Here is an 8,424-nt window from a genome sequence, read left to right as displayed (position 1 = left end):
TAAATGTAAGATCGGAGAGCGGCCTCCTCGACGAGGACACAGAAGTGGCTATATTAATGTGATAAATTAGCATGCTAATAATGCTTTCCCACCTGATGACGGACATTTGTGTTGTGCCCGAAACGTCGTGATATGTTTTATTTTTTTGAGGTTTCTACACGAGTAGAACGTGGGGTTTCTTCACGAGTATAAATATTCAGGTTTACACATTAGTAGATATATTAAGGTTTCTACATGAGTAGAAAGTGGGGTTTCTACATGAGTAGAAATATTGAGGTTTATACTTGAGTAGAAATGTTGAGGTTTCTACATGAGTAAAAATATTGAGGTTTACACATGAGTAGAAATATTTCCAAATAAGACTTTGAATCAGGAACAAGTGTTCTGACCAAAGTGAACTGTCGACATATGACGTATGAAACGTTTAGCAAACAATTTCGGTCGAATTGAGCAAGCCATCATGTTTGACATTTTCCATTCCGAGGAAGAAAAAATAAAAAAAACCCAGATGACTAACTTAACATCTGTAACTTTTTTTTTTGTTTTTCGTTTATGTATTAAAAAGTGTAAATCGAGAGAAATCCCCGTCTGTTTACCCCCCTACCAGCCCTATCCCTGTCAACTGTTCAACCCCTAGCGGTCCTATATACTAAAGCCATATATACGCAAGCCATATATGGCGCATGATGAGAAACATTGTCTCCATGGAAGATCTACAACTGGTTAGCGGCCGTCAACCCCACATTGGCGTGAACACTTTTAAACTCGCTGCTGAACTGTCCCTCTTTGGTAGCGCCCAGTGTTTATCGACGGCCTGCCACAAGCTACGATCATTAACATCATCATCGAGTGAGATAGACCTCCACGCTTGATCTGGCCAAGGTCAATAAAGCCATGCGTCAAAACACAACCTGGAAAAGCATGTGGACTCAGAGAGAATCCCACCTGTTGAAGTCTACAACATATCTTAAACTAAACAAACATTTTTTTTTACCAGGTAAGACCCACTGAGTTATGTAGCTTTTTTTCAGAAGCGACCTGAACTTTAAAGATGCCCAGATTGTATATACAAGAAGAAGGGTGACCATTCCAATTGTCACAATTGCCGTGGTATCTCACTTCTTAATAGTACTGCTGGAAAAATTCTGGCAAGTGAGTGTTGTGTTTTAATATACATCTCATAAATATCGCGTTTTGTATGTACATTATTTGCATTATAAAGCTTTATTGAACACTGCATCACGCCCCAAAGTTAATATATGTTTATTTTGTAAATGTTGATATACGCTGAAAAATGAATTAAGGAACCTAATCGAGACAGAGAAAGGGGAACCACACAAAACAGGAAATATGGGCACATTTAAGAAAACTTTTTCTTGCAATAACATTTAAATGGCGTGTCACCATGCGTCTCACTAGAAGAATAATCATGACTGGACAAGACCGATCTTATCACGCCACCGTGGGCTGCCACAGTAGCTAGGAGATGTTTACCTCGCTTGGTATACAGGAGGTCGTCAACTGAGCATTGTCCTTTGTCAACGTGACACATTTTTTTACTGAATGGCCGTGTCGGGTGGTGGAGGGTTGCGACACATTTATAAATAACGCGGTCTAACCCGAAAACCTTTATTATGAGGTCGTGGGTTCGATCCCGACCCTCACACCTGCTGTATATTTGGAGTTTGCGGTGTATTTCTCCCCATGGTCACATGGACTTTTATCCAGGTCCTCTGTTTTTTTCCTCCATATTCAGAATCAACGTCACACGTTTAAAGTTTTTGGCTGCTATACATTTACACGTGATGATAAGCTACTTCGTTGAGCTATCATTTGTGTTTAGGCAGGTCGCTTCTTCAGAAGACAGCTACATAGCTCAGTGGGGCCTTACCTGGTAAAATAAAAAAGGTTAATTATTTGTGGAATGACGAGCAAAGGAGAAAGAGAAAATGTGCCCTCGAAAGCATGACTACCATGGAGGTGGTGCGATAGGAATCGGGCTAACGTGCCGATTCCAATCTCGCACAATCTCCGTTGTGGCATTGCAGGGATTTGGAGCAATGGCAACATCGTACATTTGTGACTTCCACGTCGACTTCTGAAGATTTGACAGATTTTCTGGTGATGCTGCTATTGCTGCATCGGCAATAAACTAAAACTAAAAATTATTTAGTTTTTATTTTGAAAGGTTAGGCTCAACTGAGCACTGCAGGACTTTGAGTTATGGCGATATCGTTGGGGGGAGGCTGGATTTATCTAACAGTTGATAGAGCAGGGCATTATGATAATGGATCATTCAGATATCTAAGGTTATTTGAAAGAGTATCACGCGGTTGAGGGAACGTAAATTACAGACCCCTAGGTCGACTCAGCCTCAAATGAGTACCTGGTGCGGTGTGTAAACATCATGGCCACTGGGGGAGACAAAGGCGGTCGGGTGTGGTGCTGGCCACCCACCCCCTCGTGTGCCGTGACGGCCTTCATAGGTGCTTGCTGAAAGCACTTGCCCCTACAGTCTGTTAAAGCTACACGGGCGATGTTTGTCTTTGTCCGCGAGATGTTTGCACGATTAAATGATTAGCTGGTGATGCTGCTGCTAGGGTGGCAATGGTGCACAATCAATAATGAACAAAGGCACGCTCAACACGTTTGTCAATCACACTGCGTGGGACTTAAAAAAAAGCAATTGGTAGTTAATTAATTATTCGTGGGGGGGAGGTGGCGCCGGATTCTCAAAAACGCCGGATGATCACTTTAATAATGATTTAAAATACCAAATTTTTGCACATTCTTGTACTACATATTTTTTAGGTGTTTTGTGCATATATTTTCGTGTTTTACATTTGTTTACTATATAAAATTGGCATAAATATACATACAAATAGACAAAAATAAATGTCCTACTTTAATAAGTTGCTGTATTTACCGTACCGTACTTGCCACTCCAATCTCGAAGACTCTGTGTAATGGGGTGATGTTCGTAGTACTACTACGCTGTTGTTCAAACAACTTGTGTTTGATGATAGCCGGACTGATGCAGCTTTTAGACTGGTGCTCTTGCGAACGCTATATTACACGCACTTTTCACAGGATCGCACTGCGTACATTTTGTGTTTTATAACCGGAGTTATTCGTCAAGAAAAATGTATACACGCGCAGCCATTTCCATTGTTTAAGTTGTATGAAGTGTTTAATGTACCGCATGTAATATTTGACACTGAAATCAAGCATCGCTACTTTCTTTTGACACGCACACGGTGCTGATCGCCGGACTGGGTTACAGCCTTGGGAGCGGTTTCGCCGGATCTGCCAGGGACCGCTGGATAATGTTGGAAGCCAGATAATCGGTGATCAACTGCATTTGAGTTTCTATTGAAAACTCACCTCTTCAAACTGGCCTTCACACCCTGGTTCTGTTCATTTCCTCCTTTCCATACACGGCGACATTTGGATATATATACAGATTAAATGCGCCTTGGCAATGTAAGTTGTTATTATCATTATTGTTATTAACTGAACACAGTACATGACATAGGTCCCTCCCTGAGCTTGGCCAGTTTGAGTCGGGTGGCGAGTGATGGAGAACGGTGCAGGGTTGGATTGCAGATCCCCGATATTCGTTTTTTTATCATAAAATATCAGTCTCGGCATTTATGCCACCGATGTGCCCCGGATGTTTTATGCGTATAGAATGAACCAACGAAAAAAATCGCTTCTTGTTTCCTGTAAATGTTATGTTTGCCAGTTGGTGTGGCTAGTTTGCCACCACCACCTCGTGGGCCACAGTGCCGACCTTCATAGGTGCGAGCTAACAGCACTTGCCCCAACAGTCTGCTCAGGCAAGACCATACCTGGCAACCCATACGATTTACCCGTATTCTTGTACAGGGAAATTGAGTTCAGGTCTATACGGTGTACAGCCGTTTCAATATTGGCAAAAGTAACATTTTGTCAATTTGTATATGTTTCTCCATTGTGATGGGACTTTGACAGATGAACGTTGAGATTTATAAGGACACGGGGTGACCAATCAGGTCTGAATTGATCTGTAATAAGTTAGGCGCTGATAAGGGCTTGATAAGTATGCAATACGGGGGGTCTTTGTCTTTGTATTGCTATTTGCTAAAGGATTCGGAAGAGGGAACTCTGATACTCTAAGCGTGAGGTGGAGAGCAGCTGAAATGTGTGCACTTCAGTAGCTAGCACGTTCGGGGTCGTACAATGCTGGCAGCGCATGCGTGATCCATCATTAGTTCCCAAAATATTCTCCACACCATCAGTCTGTGCGCGTAGCCTATTAAATGTGTCTACAACAAAGGTATTTATTTATGTGCGTTTCAACATGCATCAAGCGTTTTGCTTGAAAATGCAAAGGAGCTGTGTTTTATCTATGAGACCTTTTTGGACAGTATCAAAAATGATGAAAAATGAGAATAGGTTTTACCCTTTCTGGCAATAAAACAGCAGGTGTTCAAATAGATATATATTCTTGGTTCTTTCGGTAAAGTCACGTAGAAGGGAAACAATAAAATAATAAAAATATAAAACAATACAATTCTCACGACGTTTCGACTGCAAAACAAGCAATCATCGTCAGGTGTGAAAACCACAACAAGAAAATTTGAAAAAAGTGGCGGTTATTTTGAACGTTAGCACCACGGAGAGAGATTTGACAGTTTGTTCAGATGGACGAGTCCATCTATTGATTTAAAGCTTTCGTGACTGCAGTAATTCATATTCTTAGCTCTTTCGGTAAAGTCAGGTTGAAGGGAAACAATAAAATAATAAAATATATAAAACATTAAAAAAATTCTCACGACGTTTCGACCATAACACAAACGGTCATCATCAGGTGTGAAAAACCAACGGCAAGAAACATTTGAAAGAAGTGTAGGTCCGCATTTATTTATTTTTAAACGGTGTATTTATTTATATAAAAAAAACGTTAGCACCACGCGCAGCGATTTGGCAGTTTATTTAGAAGGACGAGTCCATCTATGTTCGGAAAAGAGGAGGGGGGAGACGAAAAATTAATGTATGCTGTCTGAAAGCCACCGTAAGCGTGAACAATCAATTAAGACCTGAAATGGTTGATCAAATCCTTCCAATGATTGCTACGCCAGAATCCATCTTCTCGGTTGAAATTGTCTCTGTGCTTGTATATGCGGATAGCCTCATGAACGAATCTCTCATGGTAGCTAGATGGCTTACAAAGAACCTCTGTCTTGGAGAAGTCAATGTCATGTGAGCCTACTGAATTATAACAATGATCTGCCACGGCCGAGGTGTTGGTCCTGCCGTGTTTAAGGTCTGCTTTGTGTTCACGCATGCGGTCCGAGACATGGCGTTTGGTTTCTCCAATGTAACTACTACCACAGAGGCAACTTAGTTTGTAGACACCAGGGTACTGTATGTCCGGAATCACATCTTTTACAGACGGAACCAGATCACGGATTTTATGTAATGTGTTGAAACGGACCTGGATCTTGTGTTTATTCAAGATTTTGGAGATATTTTTTGTGATCCCCGCAATGTAGGGTAAAGTTATGGTTTTGAAAGGCTCCTCAAGAGCGTCCTTCTTCATGGTTTGAGTGATAACTTTGCGGATTGTATAGTCGGAGTAACCATTAGCCTTAAGAGCTTGGTGTACGTGCTTGAGTTCACTGCCTATATGTTCCTGGTCGGATATGCATTGGGCTCTATGGTACAGAATCTTGATAAATAAATAAATGCAAACCGCCACTTCTTTAAAATGTTTCTTGCCGTTGGTTTTTCACACCTGATGATGACCGTTTGTGTTATGGTCGAAACGTCGTGAGAATTTTTTAGTTTTATATATTTTATTATTTTATTGTTTCCATTTACCGAAAGAGCTAAGAATATGAGTCCATCTATGTTCGGAAAAGAGGAGGGGGGAGACGAAAAATAATGGATGCGGTCCAAAAGCCACCTTAAGCGTGATCAATCAATTAAGACCCTAAATAGTTTATCAAATCCTTCCAATAATTACTAAGCCAGAATCCATCTTCTCGGTTGAAATTGTCTCTTAAGGTGGCTTTCAGACCGCATACATTATTTTTCGTCTCCCCCCTCCTCTTTTCCGAACATAGATGGACTCGTCCATCTGAACAAACTGTCAAATCTCTCTCCGTGGTGCTAACGTTAAAAATAACCGCCACTTTTTTCAAATTTTCTTGTTGTGGTTTTCACACCTGATGATGATTGCTTGTGTTGCAGTCGAAACGTCGTGGGAATTTAATTGTTTTAAATTTTATTATTTTATTGTTTCCCTTCTACGTGACTTTACCAAAAGAACCAAGAATATGAATCCCTGCAGTCACGAAAGCTTTAAATAAAAACCCAAATAGATACTTTTGCAAGGCATCAAGTCTGTATTCACCACCTGAGTTATAAGTGTTCTGATACTTGCATTGCCTTTGTACTGTTCGCCTTTTGGCGTTTTCTGGTCTACTAGCACTGGTGGTGAAACAAGGCCATAAAGAAGGCTGCCTCTGATTTAGGCCAATCAGTTTCAAGGACAATGCATTAATTATATACAGCGTGTTTGTTTGCATGTTTTGCCACAAGTATCTGTGGTTAATCCAAACTTGATGCCTTGCAAAAGGTATCTATTTGGTTTTGAACATCTTATCACCTATTGTATTGCCAAAAATGGTAAAACCTATTTTTTCACTTCCCAATGCGGTATTGACTGCAATATTGGTGTACTTATGTCATGCTGATGACAATACTATATTCTATCATAAAAAAATCGTGTATATTTTTAAACATTCTTTTTTATACGTTATGTTTTGGCTTGGGTCTAATTGTGCACGCTCAACTGACGTTGGCTGTAATTGGCCTTGGTCCCTTACGTTATGGCAAGCTTCGGGGCCACTTCTTGGAGTCGTGGAATTCTGCCATTACTAGTACATTTCATAAATGCGTATTTTTTTATATTCCTTATTTAAACTGTTTTCTTCGCTACAATCTTCCACTGTTTGAATGGCAGTACTAAGGAACTGAACTCCACCTAATCTGTAGTCTAATTTGAACTGCCATTAACGAAGAGGAGCCTTTCAAAACCATCACTTTACCCTACATTGCGGGGATCACAAAACATATTTCCAAAAGCTTGAATAAACACAAAATCCAGGTTCAATTCAACACATTACATAAAATCCGTGATCTGGTTCTGTCTGTAAAAGATTTGATTCCGGACATACAGTACCCTGGCTTCTACAAACTAAGTTGCCTCTGTGGTAGTAGTTACATTGGAGAAACCAAACGACATGTTTCGGACCGTATTCGTGAACACAAAGCAGACCTAAAACACGGTAGGACCAACACCTCGGCCGTGGCAGATCACTGTATAATTCAGTAGACTCACATGACATTGACTTCTCCAAGACACAGATTCTTTGCAAGCCATCTGGCTACCATGAGAGATTCGTTCATGAGGCTATCCACATATACAAACACAGAGACAATTTCAACCGAGAAGATGTATTCTGGCTTAGCAATCATTGGAAGGATTTGATCAACCATTTCTGGTCTTAATTGCTTGTTCACGCTTACGGTGGCTTTCAGACCGCATCCATTATTTTCGTCTCCCCCCTCCTCTTTTCCGAACATAGATGGACTCGTCCATCTGAACAAACTGTCAAATCGCTCTCCGTGTTGCTAACGTAAAAAAAACCGCCACTTTTTTCAAAATTTCTTGCTGTGGTTTTCACACCTGATGATGATTGCTTGTGTTGCAGTCGAAACATCGTGAGAATTGTATTGTTTTATATTTTTATTATTTTATTGTTTCCCTTCTACGTGACTTTACCGAAAGAACCAATAATATGAGTCTCTGATTCTTAGATATCTGTTTAGGGAGGGTCCTGTGCAGGGATGTTTGGCCAATTCTTGAAGTGAGTGTTTGGAGTTGTGTGGGATGAAGCCGGAGTACCCGAGGAATACCCACACATACGAGGGGATAATGCTCGAAGTTCCATACAGATAGATTCAGTAATCCATCTGTCCGTCAGGCTTTCTGTACCGTTGGGGCGTGGCATCTCTCGCTAAGGTGATCCATTATATAGTTACAGTGAGGGAAAAAAGTATTTGATCCCCTGCTGATTTTGTACGTTTGCCCACTGACAAAGAAATTATCAGTCTAAAATTTTAATGGTAGGTTTATTTGAACAGTGAGAGACAGAATAACAACAACAAAAATCCAGAAAAACGCATGTCAGAAATTTTATAAATTGATTTGAATTTTAATGAGGGAAATAAGTATTTGACCCCCCTGCAAAACATGACTCAGAACTTGGTGGCAAAACCCTTGTTGGCAATCACAGAGGTCAGACGTTTCTTGTAGTTGGCCACCAGGTTTGCACACATCTCAGGAGGGATTTTGTCCCACTCTTCTTTGCA

This window comes from Petromyzon marinus, chromosome 62, assembly GCF_048934315.1.
Source record: "Petromyzon marinus isolate PM22_M1 ecotype Great Lakes invasive population chromosome 62, UKy_Petmar_22M1.pri1.0, whole genome shotgun sequence".
NCBI lineage: Eukaryota > Metazoa > Chordata > Hyperoartia > Petromyzontiformes > Petromyzontidae > Petromyzon > Petromyzon marinus.
The sequence above is the reverse complement of the archived record's forward strand: the minus strand, read 5'-3'. Positions refer to the sequence as shown.